This window comes from Vombatus ursinus, unplaced genomic scaffold (genome assembly GCF_900497805.2).
Source record: "Vombatus ursinus unplaced genomic scaffold, bare-nosed wombat genome assembly UNPS02014167.1, whole genome shotgun sequence".
NCBI classification, from domain to species: Eukaryota; Metazoa; Chordata; class Mammalia; order Diprotodontia; family Vombatidae; genus Vombatus; species Vombatus ursinus.
The window spans coordinates 2,456,850-2,472,762 of NW_020953945.1; the positions used below are offsets into that span (position 1 = coordinate 2,456,850).

At 49.8% G+C, this 15,913-nt stretch overlaps 1 protein-coding gene and 1 pseudogene across 1 annotated transcript in view; one reads left to right on the forward strand and one right to left on the reverse strand.

Annotated features, from left to right (window-relative positions):
- Window positions 1-15,913, forward strand: part of RSPH14 (radial spoke head 14 homolog) — a 190,498-nt gene that overhangs the window by 119,190 nt on the left and 55,395 nt on the right. The gene's annotated exons all lie outside the window — the stretch shown is intronic.
- Window positions 7,422-10,232, reverse strand: LOC114041138 (annotated as a pseudogene).

The following is a 15,913-nucleotide window of genomic DNA, read 5'->3' on the forward strand; positions in this document are numbered from 1 at the left end:
AAAGCCCTCCCAGCCCTGACATCCCCTGTTCTAAGGCCCCTCCCAGTTCTGACCCTCCTTGAGCCTAAGATTACTGTCATGGCCCTGCTTGCCCTCCAACTTAGCAACCATTTGTTAAGTTCTCCAGTGAAGGCCTGCTCTGATACCTTCTTGACCAGAGGTTGCTCTGGGTTCTCATTTCATCTTTGATCATTAAGGGCCTGCTCTGTGCTAGGCACTCTGCGAAGCACTGGGAGTACAGAGACGGAAGTCCCTGCACCAAAGGGGCTTTTGTTCTATGGTGGGGGTAGGGGGATATGTCCACATACTTACAGAAGAAATACAGGGTAATTTGGGGGAAGGAAGTCACTACAGCTGGAGACATCTGGAAAGGCTTCAGGGGGTCAGCCGGCATAGTGGCTGGGCACGAGACTTGGAGTCAGGAAGACTCCAGGGTTTGAATCCCATCCCAGATACTTATTATTGTGTGACCCTGCTCAGGTTCTTAATCTCTGTGAGCCTCAGTTCCTACCTTTGTAAAATGAGGGAGCTAGATTCCATGACCTCTAAGGTTCTTTCCAGCTCTAAATCTATGGTACTCTAGAGGAGGTGGTTTGGGGCTAACCTTTGAAAGGAATGGCATTCTAAGAGGCAGAAGGGAGAAGGGGGTGAATCCCAGGCCTGGGGTCCAGCCGGGGCCAAGGCTTGGGAGATGGGAGATGGTCTGTCATGTGTGAGGAGCAGAAAGGTTAGTTTGACTGGAACATAGATGTGTGGAAGGGAGGGATGCACACCAAAGAAGGGTGGGCTAGAGTTGGATGGGGTGAGTTCTAAATGCTAAACAGAGGAGGCAGCCGGACCCCCTGGGGCATGTGGGCAGGGCAGGGGCGTGGTCAGAGATCTGCTCTAATTAGGAAAGTCACCTTGTGGTGGTGGAGGCGGAGTGCAACGGGAGAGGGGCCAATGGGAAAGCTGTGGCCCTTGTCCAGGTGAGGGGAGGGGATGGCTTGAGCTGGTTTTATGCGGGCTCTTGAAAGTAATGAGGTGTCTGGCATGGTCTACCAACTTGGCTTGGGTTCAAGTCCAGGTCTGGACTGGAGGGCAAGGGGAGGCAATGCCTAATGCAAAATGGACCTACCAAGTCTACATGTGGTTGGGGTGGCCTGGTGACCTTAAAGCACACCGACCTAGGGTGGCACTATGAGAGACTCAGTCCTATTCAGCCCCTCCCTGGAGTCTTGTGTTAGGTTCTAGATGCCCCACTTTAGGGAGCTCATTGACAGACTGGATGGTGGCCAGTTGTGAAAGGCCTCAAGAACATGCCATGCCAGCCCTGGAGTTAGAAGGACCTGAGTTCAAATACAGCCTCAGACACTTGATGCTTCCTTGCTATGTGACCCTGGGCAAGTCACTTAACCCCAATTGCCTCACCAAAAACCAAAAACCAAAAAGAACAAGCCATGGAGGAATCACTTGAAAGAACTGGGGATGGTTAGCTTGGAGAAGACAAGTCTGGGAGGAGGGCAGAGGGCAAGGGGGAGGATGGAAAAGGGATTGGGTTTATACCTGGGTGTGCTTGTAAATGTTTAATATATTTAACAACTGACTCTCCAGAAAAAAAAATCACAACTGTATACAAGATACACCTTAAAGATTAATCTGCATTATTAGCATTTTCCCCTTCCCTTTCTTAAGTTCAGAATAATCAGTAAATCAATAAATCAAGCTCTGATTTTGAGTGTTTGCTGATGTCTGAGGTTTACTCTAGAGGCTGGCTTCCTTCAGTACACTCCGACTTTGGCCATTTGGCCTTAGGAACAGATGGGCGGTGATGGGGACTGGTTTGGATTTGATGTCAGCTTGTGAGCTCCTCAGAGGGGTGAGGCTGACTTCAGGAGGTCGTGGGCCCCCTCCTGGAAGGAGCAGTCTAAGTATGGAAAGAAAGGCTCAAGACCAAGAAACTGGACCCCACGTCCACAGGGTTTGTGCTGCTAGACAGCAAGCCCCTCGAAGGCACAGTCTGGAGTCGATTTTCCCTTCATGCTCGAGTGCTGGTCACTGGCTTCAGGATTTCATTTTGTGTCTTCCCTAGTGCCCAGCATGGTAACCTTGGTCTCCTTAACAAAAGTTTACTGAATGGAAGACTTGTGACCTCGGGGTGGACACTGGGGATGGCCCCAGGACCAATAAGGAGCAATTCCTGCCCTCACAGAGCAGCCAGTCTAATGGGGGTGTTACATGCACTCTAAGAGGCAACTAGTGACCCAGGGCCCGGAGGCAGGAACCCAGCTTTGATACTTCCAAGCTGTGAGTCCCTGGGCAAGGCACTTAGCCTCTGCCTGCCTCGGTTTCCTTGACTGCAAAGTAGGAATAAGAGCACCTGTGTCCCAGGGTTATTGGGCTATTTGTAAGGTGCTTAGCAAGTATGTCGAGCATAGTAGGCTCTTCGTGAGTCCTCCGTCCCTTCTTTCCTCTTGAATTTTCTGTGCCCTCTTTTCTGCTGTCATGTAAGAGAGTGAGGGCTTGCTGTTGTATAGCAGATGAGACCAGAAGGAAAGGGACTTGTCCAAGGTCATTGAAGGCATCAGTGCTGAAGCCAGGATGAGGCCCCGATCTCGTGGCCCATCAGCTTAGCAGCCTCCTACCAGCTGCTGCCACACATACACACTCCAAAGCCTTCCCTCCGAAGGAATTCTGGAACCCTGGCACCCCAGGGCGGCCTATGCCCTGCCGAGTTGCTCCCCATTCTCCTGGACAGAGGACTCTAGGTGGCAGAGATCAGACTCTTCCTGTGGTTTCCACACATGGGCTTCTGATGCTTATCCCCTGGAGTTTTTCTCCCAGCGTCCTGGAAGGACAAAGCCCTTGGAAGGGCATGCCCCTCCCTCCAGGTGTCCGACTCCTGGTGGTGAGAGGCTGTGGTCTCTCCACAAGCCTGGTGGTGATGTTCTTCCTGGGCCCAGGTCTGAGAGCAGAGCAGCACAGGGCCAGAGGGAGAGGGGTCTGTAGCAGACATCCTTTGTAGCCCTCTCCACAGACTGAGACCCTGGGATTGCCCCAGACCACAGGGTGGGCTAGTGACAGAGAAGATTCAGTCCTGGAGAGGCAGTGGGGTCATTCCATCAAGAAGCATTTATTAAGCACCTACTAGATGCCAGACACTGTGCTAAGCACTGGGGGTGCAAAGAAAGGCAAAAAAGACAGTCCCTCCCTCAGGGACGTCACAGTCTAACGGGGAGACAGGAAGCAAACAAGTATGCTTAAACAAACTAGACAGGAGAAATGGGAGGTAGTCAACAGGGGGCCTGGGGAAGGCTTCCTGTAGGAGGAGGGGGCCAGGCTATGATCCACTTTGAATATTTGATCCTGGAGTTTATTGAGGAGGGGGTGACGTGGTCAGACCTGAGCTTTAGGAAAGTCACTTTAGTGGCTGAATAGCAGATAGACTGGAAGCTGGCAGACCCTCCCCACCCTGGCAGTTATTGCAGTAGTCCAGGCGTGAGGTGATGGGGGTCTGCACCAAGGTGAGGGGCAGTGTCGGAGGAGAGAAGGGGGTGTGGTATAGTAGAAAGGCTGAGTTTAGAATCCTGCTTCTAAGACGCTTGCTTGCTCCAAGCCTCAGTTTCTTCATCTGCAAAATGGAAATAATAATAATAATACCTACCTCACAAAACTCTTGTAGGATAATGTGTTGGGGCAGTTTAAATGTCTTGGCCATGCCTGCCATAGGCACCTCCAAGGAGATCAAGCTGTGGGAAAGGCACGCTTGCGACTGGGCAGAGACTTCCCATATCCTCCTCACCCTGACCAGGAGGCTGAAGAAACTTGTGGGAGTGATGCAGGAGGAGGGGAGGGGGCAGAAGCCAAATGAAGGAGATTTGGAGGAGCAAGGAGGAGGAGGGGCTAAGTGGGAGATAACCAGCAAAAGGAAGCCAAAGGGACTGGGGGCAAATGGGGAAGGGCTTCCGTGGGGGGTGGGATTTTAGCTGAGATGTGAAGGGAGCTGGGGAAGCCAGGAGGTGGAAATGAGGAGGGAGAGCCTTCTGGCACAGAGGACAGCAGTCTGGAAATAGTGTCCTGGCTGAGGACCGGCCAGGAAGCCAGGGTCACTGGGTTGAAAGGGATTCAGGGGTAGCAGGGGCAAGCAGATTGGAAAGATGCAGGCAAGGAGGAAGGGAGAAAGGCTTTCAGCGGCCCAAAGAGGATCTTGGAGAGCCAGAGAGGGAACTGCTGGGGTTGGGGGAGTCCAGGGGGGCAGCTGAATGCTGGATGGCCTGGAGCAGATAGAGAATTGAGGCAGGACCAGCAGCAGGTCCAACTGCCACCATTCAGGCGTGAAGTGATGAGGACCGGCACAAGGGCGGCGGCCACAGCAGAGCAGGGAAGGGGCTTCTCGAGGGATGTCCCGGAGACAGTGCTTGGCAACAGATTAGATGTGGATGGGGAGACAGAGGGAGGGAGTGAGGAGGACACTTAGGTTTCAAGCCCGGCTGCCTGGGGAGATGGAGGGACGTTCTGAAGGGGGGAATGCTTGGGGAAGAGAAAAATCATTCAGTTTGGGATATTTTTAAAGACATCTGTGGGACATTCAGGTGGAGATGTCAGCAGAGAGATTAGGGCTGGATAAGTAGAGTTGAGAATCATCAGCATAGAGGTGATTGAGGCTGCTGGGGACTCAGTGGATAGAGCACTGCATCCAGAGTCAGGAAGACCTGAGTTCAAATCCAGCATTAGACACTTCCTAGCTGTGTCACTCTGGACAAGTCACTTAACCTCTGATTGCCTGACAAAAGGATCTACTTGGTCCCCTGGAGAAGGAAATGATAAGCCACTCTAGTATCTTTGCCAAGAAAACCTGAAGGACAGTTGGTCCAGGGGTCCTGAAGAGTCAGACACTGCCGGCTGCCTGAACAAGAAGAACCCGTGGGAGCCAAAGAGCTCACCCAGTGACGTGGTGCAGAGGGAGAAGGGAGGAGGGCCCAGCATAGAGCCCTGAGGGATGTCTGTGGTGAGAGGGTCTGACCTCGAGGACAATCCAGCAAAGGGGGTGGAGAAGGAGCCAGGGTCAGAGAACCAGGGGAGAGAGAGGTGTTCTAGAGAGAAGAGAGGACTAAGGTGGGGAGAGGGGTGGACAGTGTCCAAGGCTGCAGAGAGGTCAAGGAGCATGGTGGAGAGATGAGCAGAATCCAACTCGCGGCTGGGACCCTTCCCTCAGTTTTTTGGGGAAAATCGGCCTCGAGCAGCACCCAAACCTTTGCCTTTTGGTTATCACCTAGATAAAAAATGAGGGAACATCATTCTCTCCTAGAGACACCAAGGCTTCTTGTGGTAGAGAAAAAATAGCAGCAAAGGGTGGTTTGTTGTTGTGGGTAAGCCACATCTCTCCTGGCTCTTACTCAAGTGTTCTTTCCTGCTTCAGAGGAGGTGCCTTCCTCCCAACCGTTCTGTGGGGTGGGGTCATGCAAGGATTCTTGGCCCCATTTTACAGACAAGGAAACTGAGGCTGAAAAGGGGAAATGACTTGCCCAGGGCCTCATAGCTCTAAGTGTCAGTTCTTAGGCCTCCTCCTTGGAAGATCAGTCGTCCTTCCTTCCCTTTCAGGGCTTCATTTTCTTTTGCTGGGGCTGCTGTGTTCTTCCTTCCCAGGCTTTTCAGCCCTGCCCATCAGCCCACCCTGGGACGTCTCTACCTGCTCCCTCAGAAGGAAGCGAGAGGCTCTGATGCTGGACAGGGTTCGTCCCCAGTCAAAGAGCTGCCCCAGCAGAATCGGCCACCGCCTCTGGTCCGCTCAGGAGAATGTTCTCGTGTGTAGCTTCATGGCCTGGTCACGCTGGATGGGTCCCCGCAGAATCCGGTTCTGCCCTTGTGCTCTGAGCAGAAGCGGCTGCTGAGTGCTGTGGGGAGGCACCTCTGGCTCCTTGGTAGCCTGGTTGGTCGGGGGCAGCACACTCTCTCCAAGGCTCAGCTAAGGAGCCCCCTGAGCTCACACAAGGCCTTTCCTGGTCCCTCCACTGACCCATCCTTCCCATTTTCATTGTCTGCACTCAGCATTGACATCTTCCAAGGTGACAGTCCTAGAGCTCCAGCCTGCCCGTGTCACTCCCTGTTTAAGAAGTCCAAAGGCTGCCTCTTGCCCTCTAAGATCAAAGGCTGGCTCCTCCGTTTGGCATTTAATCCCCATCCCCAAAATCTGGCTCCAGCCTCCCTCTTCAGGCTTTTACACAGACTCTGCGTTCAGGTCAAACTGTTCTTTGGTGCTGTCTCCTCTGCAGGCCATTCCAGATGTAACATTCCCTCTCCTCTTTTTAAGATCCGCCCATTCCTGGTGTGTCCTTCTGACTGGTCTTCCTGCCAGTGGTGCCTCCTGCTTTCCCATCCTTCCTTTGCATACTGCCCAAACTGCCGAGTGCAAAGGGGGTTGGCCTTGTCTGCTTGCTCCCCGAAGGCTGAGCCGGGAGCAGCGATAGAAGTGGCAAAGAGGCCAGATTGGGCTTGGGGTCAGGAAAAGCTCCCTCCCAATTTGAGCTACATGAAAGTGAAATGGAATATCTGTAGAGACAGGGCCTTCAAACAGATATCGGACGACCTCTCAGCAGGTAATCACAATAGCTCATTTTTAGAATGCTTAAATATTTATGGAGGCTGTACACGTACACACACGCACACACACACACACACACATACACCCTCAGCCATGTGATGCTCTGGGTACTTCACCTCTCAGCCTGCCTCAGTTTCCTCTTCCATAAAATGGGGATGCTACCTCCCAAGGTTATTACGTGAGGAGTTTTACAAATCTTGAAGGCCACTGAAATGCTAACAATTATTTTTCCCTCACTGGATACATTGTAGTGAGGATCCTTTTTTTGGAGGGGGTTGCTGAAGCCCCTTATGGCTTTCCAATCTTCCCATTTAGTAATAGTCTTCATTTGACCCAGACCTGAGCATGTCCCTTCTCTGCCCAGCATGGCCACAGGACCAAACGTGCTCTCCTGCTTGGAGCATCCACTGTCCTCTACACCCTGGCTCAATCTTCCTTTCCAACCTTCCCGTGGCCTGTTCCTATTCACCGATTCTCTTCTGGCCATAACAGGACAGCTGCTGTTTCCCAACCCTACCTTCTCTTTCCACAGTGACTGCCTTGTTTAGACTGCCCCTCAGGCCTGGAACCTCCCCCTCTCCCCGCCCCCAGCATCTCTGCCTGTGTAAACCCTTCCTCTCCTTCCAGTTCCTACTCAGGTATTCCCTCCCCTGGGGAAGGCTCTTTCTTCTGTCCTTTCTCTCTGCCTCCCAAAACCTGCCAGTCATGTCTCCCATTCTCATCCAGACAAGGAAAGCCTGTTTGTTCTCATTCCTCGCCTACCTTGTGTAGGGAAACCCTTAACTTCTCTACCTTTTCCTTCCCAAAGTCCTGAAAATCCACAACATCTTCTGTGTCCAGATCACTGGGTTGTCACAGCAGGAGGCCCAGGGCAAGTAAAGGCACTAGAGGGCTCAATGGGTTGTCAAGGGCAGATACTCAAAAATAAATTTCACTTTGGGGGGGATGGTTTCGGTGAAGGCAGAGCCTGCCTTGGCTCCACTGACCTGGCGTAGATGTGCACGTGAGGGCCCTGCAAGTGGCCTTTGCGGACAGACAAGTGGTTAACTGGCCAGCTGTTTAAAGAAGGTTTATTGTACCCTCTTTCCCCTTGGGAATCGCCCCAGGCAGCAAGCTCTTTGTGTTTCTTTTTTCATCTGAAATCCTTTCCTTTCGCAATCCTTTCATCGTCTGGCTGTCACTGAAACGTGTCCCCTTCCCAATGACACAGCTTCCCTGGCCTCCATTTTCAGCTCTGGTTATACTTTCATTCATTCATTCATTTCCCCCAACTCACTGATTGATGTGAGAGGGTGGTACTATTCCATGCTCCCCTATTCGGCTGGAGAGCCACTTCCGGGTTCAATGTCCTTTGAGGCCCACTCAAATTCTGTCTACCACTCCATCAGAACCTAAGCTTTTGTCCACAGACCTCCAGGATACTCTCCTTCCTTCCTGGGTGAATTCAAGGCACGCATCACAGTCCTTCTCTCCTTCTCAACTCCTGCCCTCATGCCAGGGGACTTCACTTCATGTACTGATACTCTTACAGTTCCTCAACTTAATCATTCCCCATGACCTACTCTTTTACCTCATCTCAATTACACACAAAGCTGGTAATGCTTCGATATTGCCGTCACCCACAAACGTACCACTTCCATGTAAATTCTCTTATCTGATCACAATCTGTTGTCATTCCACGTCTTGCTCTGATTTGCACCTCCAAACCTTGTTCTTCATCCTTCCCATGACCTCCAGTCCTTGACCCCTCAGTTCTTTTTGAGGCCACAACCCCTACATTGGCCACAACTCCTCCCTTTTCCATCCTGACCCCTTGGTGAACCAATTAATTCTATATTTTCCTTTTCTTTTGAGTCCCTGGTCCCTTTATCATATCATTGATCTTGCCCCGCCAAGTTGCAACCTTGGAACACTCCCACCATTCACTCCTATACAAATATTGCTGAATGAAGCTGGAGAAAAAATGAAGCTGTGCTGAGTCCATCACAAATTTATGTTACGTAATCTCAACGGGGCCCTCACTGCTGCAAGGCAATCCCTTTCTAACTCTCTAATTAACTCACTATTCCACTCAACTGCCATGGCTTTTTTCAAGTCTTTCCATGCCTTCTTAAGCTTCCCGCGGCTCCCCCTGCCCCCAATAATTGAGACCACTCACCAAGAGCTCCGTCCCCTCCCCTCCTCCTCATCTCAGACTCTAGACTCCCTTTGAGATTCTAGATCTCCTCTTTCCCCTGTCTCACATGAAGAGGTGGCCTTTCTTCTGGCCAAAGCCAATCTCTCTACCAGCACAAAAGATCCCACCGTCCCATCTTCTCCAGCAGATTTCCTCCTCCATCATATTCAGTCTCTCACTTATCTTCAGTCTCTTCTTGCACACTGGCTACATCCCTACTGCCTACAAACTGCCCACACTTCCCCCATCCTTAAAAACCTCTCAATAGTTATCATTCCGTATCTGTTCTCCCTTTTGTGGCTAAAAGGGCAGCTAGGTGGCACAGTGGATAGAACTCCAGGCCTGGAGTCAGGAAGAACTGAGTTCAAATCTGACCTCTGATACTTACTAGCTGTGTGGTCCTGGGCAAGTCACTTAACCCTATTTGCCTCAGTTTTGTTATCTGTAAAATGAACTGGAGAAGGACATGGCAAAGCACTCCAATATCTTTGCCAAGAAAACCCCAAATGGGGTCATGGAGAGTTGGACACGACTAAAATGACTGAATGTGTTGTATCAGCACTGTGCCTAGCACATAGTAGGCCTTTAATAAGTGCTTATTGACCAGATGACCTGAGGTTAAGAACTCCTGTACCAGTTCTCTGAGGTTTTCTAGCTTTTTAATTCTGACATCCCATGTTCTATGTTCTAAGGTCCCTCCAACTTTTGAAGTTCTATCTGATCTAGAATCCTGTGTTCTAAGGTTCCTTCTAAGCTCTGACATCCAGTGCTGCATGCTGACATTTTATCATTCTCAGGTGTCTCTCAGATTTGTCTTTATCTGTTCTAAGGACATTTTTTTTTTTAGTGGCTGCATCCATTTATTAATACCATGTTGATTTAATACAGACACTAAGGCTTGTCCACATGCTCTTGATATACAATCCCCTCATGTTTTGCCAGTTTTCTTTAGCAGAGAAACCAAGAAATCGACAGCTAGATGGATGTAGTCGACATGCTTGTCATCTGTCATCTTCTCATAGCCGGCAGCCGCCACCAGACACAGCACCTTCTTCATCCGAAACTTGATAATAGATGTAATCTCATCGACCTTTGCTGCCATATTCTCATTGTGGGTGAGCCAAGATGGAAACTTGCCAGCTTTGTTCAGACCAGGACCCAGGATTTGGGAGATTTGCTTCATCAAGGACTCAGAGGCCAACAAGGGCCAGCTTCTTGACCAATTTCTTGTTGTTGTTCAACTTCCTCAGGGCCTCAGTATCCATGTGGGGGCTTTCTACAGCCTCAGCCTCAGGACACATGGAGAAAATTTGAGCCTGATGGTGCCAGAAAAACGTTTGTTCTTTTGGGGATCATAGTTCTTCAAACTGATCTGCAGCTCCACAGTTTCCAACATTGTTCTGCATTTGCACTGGGTTCCATGCAGGACCTCCCAACAGCTTCATGGAGAGTATCACGAGAGACTTTGCTGTCCATGGCTGTTTACTGGTCACAGCCAGGAAAGGCTCCAACGTCTTTTCAAGCTCTGATACTCTGTGGGTCTGTAACCCTTCCAGCAGCATAATCTCCCTTTCTCCTGGCCCTTACCCCACCAAGACCAGATGGAGGTCTTGATAGCATTTCTCAAGGAATGTTGAATCAACTAGAGGAAACAAGGCCAGGCATTGCTTTGGACTGAACTGAGAGAAGTAAATAAATATATAAGCATGAAGGCTCTGAAAGCTATGAAGGAGAAGGAGGAAATAATGCAGCTGAGCAAGGGGTTTGGGCCTTCGTTAGTGAGCCAAGCCAAAAGGTGGCCATCTTTAGGGAGAGATCAACAGAGTCTTCAAGAAGCCCTCTCGGCAGATTCCATGGCAAATGGAATTGCTGACTTAAAACCAGACCGATCACTTTTCACTGCCTTTTCAGGGATCAGTTTGGAGAATCTCTATTGACAGCTGAAGTTCTTTATATGCCCCCTCATTTGCTGACCCCCTCCTTTATATCACACCATCTGTCCAGCTAAACACCTAAAGGACAGCTCTCTGGAAGCCTCTAGGGATAGCTTTCCTACACCCAAATGGTGACGGGCTGTAGGGACAGACTGTTGAAAAGCCAGGTGATCACCAATGCTGAGAGCAGAGTCAGGATGATTGTGTAGGTTTATATAAGACTTTAGAACACAGAGCATAGAGTATTAGAGGTAGATGGAACCTTAGGACATAGAATGTCAAATCTGGAAAGACCTTAGGACAGAGAATATCAGAGTTGGAAGGGACTTCACAATGGTGGTGTTCAAATTTTTTTTGAGTGTAAACTCCATCAGAAAAAAATTTTTGAGCACATACCCCAGTATTTTCATATTTACTTATTTGTAATTATATACATGTACTATTGTACTGATAATTATGTATGTGTTCAAACTTAAACAAAAATATAAATTTTAAAAAAGATGAAGATGAAACATTTTTTCCTAAAGTCAGCAGGCAGCCAGCAGAGGAGGAGAATGACATGGTCAGCCCTGTGCTCTAGGACTATCAGAGTGACGGCTGGGTGGAGGATATGTTGGACAGTGGAGGGAGTGGAGTCAAGGAGACCAGTTACAAGGTTATTGTAGTAATGCTGGTGAGAGGTCAAGTGAGTCTGAACTGATTGGGGGCAGGGAGGTGATCATGTAAATGGGGAGGTTGGGTTGGAGACAAATGATGTTTGTGAATGTGGAGTCAATCAGACTTGGCATGGTGGGAGTGAGGCGAATATTTGAAGATGACACCAAAGTTATGAACCTGGGTGACCAGGAAAACAGTGGGGTGTCCTATTCTGTCAGAGGGATGTCTGGAAAAGGGGTGGGTTATGATGTCATGAGATCTATGATAAGATCACAACCCATCCATGCCCACTTATTCCATGGGGTCAGGTATTTTGTGCTCAGCAACCCCTGCCTGGGAGTGCAGATCCTGGCAAATCCAGGACACTGTGGGGCAGTGGACATTCTGCCTCTCCATGTGCTGGTGTGGGGGCCCAGGTAATCATTAGGTTATGACCCATCTGAGCAGGACTTGTCTAGCCATGAGAGGCCAGGGCTAGAGGGAGTCAAGTACAAGGGTGTTGTTGGGCGATAGTGGTGAAGGTGGGGGAGGGGCTTGTTGGAGACAAGCCCCAGGATGGGCTATTGTGGAAGAAGGTGGGATGTGAGGGTGTGGTTCATATTTTCCCTTTATAATTGGCTTATCCCTCAAGACCATGCCATGACTCATTGGGGGTCGCAAGAGCCTTCACTTTAGAGACTACTGACTGAGAATCTAGAATGTCCGAGTTGGGGGAGAACATAGAAAGAGACCTTAGAATATAGGCCATGTGAATGTCGGAGATGGAAGAGACTTTGCCAAGTATTGAGAAGTCTTTCTTTTCCAAATCATCTGCCTTTTTGCTCTCCCTTCTGTCCCCTTCTTTTTCCCTAGAAGGAATACTTATTGATTGATTGGATGTCATTGCAGGAAGCTTTAGAACACAAAAAGTCAGAACTGAGAGGGACTGTAGTTAGAACGTGAAACGAGAAAGCTGGGAGGGGCTTTAGAATCTAGCATGGGAGAGCTGTGGCACAAAGACTTGGATCACAGCTGGAAGGGACTTCAGAAACCATCTAAATTGAACTCCCCTTACAGACGAGGAATCCCAGTGCTACGGGGGCAAGGTCACATAGTCAGTGAAAGATGCTGAGTCTTTCTACTAGAGCAGCCTTGGAAAGGATTCCTCCCTCATATTGGATCTCTTTCTCTCTCTCTGCAGTTCCTCAAGCTCGGCCACCCTCTTGGTTCCTTGGCAAGGCCTGGGAGGCCCAAGTCTCTTTTGTGAGTCCTTCTGCACCTGCCTCTTGGCTCTTCTCTCTTTGCCCTCCTCTTACACCTAATTCTCCACCCGCTCATAATGGGTTCCATTTTTCTCCAGACAGCGAAAGGAGAAGGTTCCCAGAATGCCAGGGGGAGAAGGAATCTTCTCAACCTCCTCCCTCATTTTACAGAGGAGAACATTAAGATCCATAAAGAAGAGATGACTTGTCCAAGGTCACACAGCTAGTAAGTGGCAGAGCTAGGAATTGAACCCAGGACTTGTGACTGTATGACTACCATTCTTTCCAGTACATTGTGCAGTGTGCTAGATGAGAAGAAAGGAGTAGCAAGGGCCTCAAATGATGTCATCAGAAATGCAGCTATCACTGACCTTGTGGCAAAGTCACCACGGCCATCCCTTTGGCAGATGGTGTGTTTTTGGCCTCCAGCTCCTCTCGTACAGGAGACTTTCCCCAGAGACACAACAACCCAGAACAACACGAATCCAGGAGCACAGGGGAGGCCACCCTGGTAACCAGACATCACATCATTGCACTGCTTTGCTGCAGTGGCCTGGCTCACTTATTCACCCTCCTAGCAATACACACAGGCCTGAAGCCACAGTCTGAGGGCCAGGTTCGGGCCCAGCAGCCCCCCAGCATAGGTCCTGCTTGTCCTCATCGCTTGTCTCTAGGCAGCTGAGAAGCACTGGTGTCCACATCAGCACTGTTATCCGCAACTGCTGCCCACCTGCCCGCCCTCTCCTCTGGAGGAATTGCCCATTTTCCTGGTTTGGTCAGAATTCTTTCTTGAATAAGTCATCCCCCTGGACTTGAGTTACTTCTTGCTTCACCAAAGTCCATGCCCTTCACAGACAGTCGCAGACTCAGACCAAGACTTTGCATACTTGTCTCTATATTGATCTTCTGATTGGTCTGGCTTTGGATCCCACCATATTTCTCCTTGGTCACTCGTCACTGTCACAGCCTCCAAATGGTACCATGCCTTAGAGAAGCTTTGGAACCCTGCCCTGGAGCTATGCTATCCTGATGAGTGAGAGCCTATTCTATCTGGACACCCCACCCCAATCTTTCACTTTAATTAAATCAACATTTCCGTTACTTCCAATAAAGACATGCTAGTCATCTGTCCCATTCCCATTGCTCCATTCCCTGTCCTTGGGACTTTCCAGACCAAAACACCTTCCCTGGCCATCACTCTCTGAAACATGTTATAGTACACTAGAATGTAAGCTCCTTGAACTCAGGGGCTGTCTGGCTTTTGTATTTGTATCTCCAGCACTTAGTGCAGGATGTAGCCCAGGGAGTGCTTTCATCTGTCCGTCCTTCCATCCATCCATCCATCTATCCATCCATTCCTTCATTCACTGATCATTTCACCCAGGACCCTTGACTGATGCAGGTCTAGAGAATAGTCAGTTGTAGCTGGTGGGGTGCCCAAGATGTTATCTAATAATAGGACTTGGCTTGTGTGAATTACTTGAGGTCACCCCTCTACCAAGGGGCACAGCAGGGACTAGAACCCAGGACTAGTGACACTAAGCAGTGAGGGGAAGAGGAGGGGAGAGAAGGGTCATGAAGGCTCAGGGATTTCCTCTGAGTTCCTCCATTGCCCATCTAAAAGCCCTAGGTCAGTCCTTCAAGCATCTGGGGCCTGCCCTAAGCTAACCCAGGTCTTGGCCCCTCCTGGACTTAAGAGCTGATTGTAGTAAAAAATAAAACAGAAACCAAATTCCTGCCTGCCTGGTGGTGGCAGTCTCCAGTGCAGCCAGGCCCATCCAAGAAGTCTTTCTACTTTGCTAAACCCTCCTGGAGCTTAGGCTCTATCGGCATGCCAAGATGAAGCATTGGAGGAAGAGGATGGGGAGGGGTAACGCCTTTTCAAATGTCCCAAGTCACTGGTGGGGAGTGTGGGAATGGGGCTTTCAGGGAGTGGGGGAGGCTAGGGTTCTAGACCAAGGATGTGGAGGGAGCTAAGTGTGGCTGCTACCTCATGATGCAGTGAATTCCCCATTGCTGGAGATACTCAAACAGAGGTGGTCAGTTGATAAACATTCATTAAGCGTCTACTTTGCGCTAGGTGGCCCTATGGATAGAGTGCCAGGGCTGGAGTCAGAAAGACCTGAGTTCAAATCTGGCCTCAGATACTTACTAGCTGTGTGACCCTGGGCAAGTCACTTAACCCTATATGCCTCAGTTTCCTCATCTATAAAATAAGCTGGAGAAGGAAATGGCAAACCACTCCAGTATCTTTGCTAAGAACCTTAAATTGAAATGACTGAACAGTAAGAGTATATACCAGACACTGTGTTAAGCTCTGGGGATACAAAGAGTGAGCTAGTCCGTGCCCTCGAGGAGCTCCCACTCTAATTGGGGAGAGAGCATGCCGACCGCCATGTACAGATCAACTCTAGACAGGCTCCATTTAGAGTTTGCCAACCAGATGCACTCTGGAGTCCCTTCCCACTTGACTGCTACAGAGGGCTGTCCCCCTGGGGTATCTGGGCTCATTCCACATCTCTAGCCTTCAGCTCCCTTCTCTGTGGGAGGAGGTTGAAGGGTGTGGCCTTAGCAGTCCATTCCAATTCTAAGTGTGACCCTCTGACCTCTCAGGCCTCAGTTTTCTCTTCTGTAAAGGGAGAGAGTTGGACTAGTTGGTCTCTGAGTTCCCTTCCAACTCTGGAGGGAGGACTTTGTGATCTTTTGCTTGTGAGCCTCACATAGGTGGGAACCATGACTTGTACCTGCTGTGCTTCTCCCCCGGCGTTAAACATCCAGTAGAACCCCAGAACCTCAGGGCTTAAGGCAAAAATCCCCTCCACAACATCCTCAGCTAATGCTCCCTCTCCAAACAGAAATGATAATACAACCCTGCTATGGTCTAGGCTAAGCCTCCCCAGCCCTTCAGCGCATCCTTTGAAAGCTGGGCTTCCAGTTCAGCCGTCATCTGGGCTGCCCTCTTCTAGAGGCACGCCCATTCGTCATTGGACTTCCTAAAATGTGGTCTCCAGACCGAATGTCCTCAACTTCAACAGAAGGCAAGGGGAACTGCCACCTTCCCTGTGCTAGACACTAGGCCAGGACAGATTAAGGCAGCCTAAGATCTCTTTTGTTTTTTTTTTTTTGGCTGCCTACCTCACAAGAATGATAAGGGGAAAACACTGCAAACCTCGAAGTGCCCTAGCAATATGACAGTCATCCATCACCATTACCACCACCACCACCATCATCACCGTCATCATCATCACCATCATCATCATCATCATCACCGTCATTATCATCATCATCATCATCACCGTCATCATCATCACCATCATCATCATCA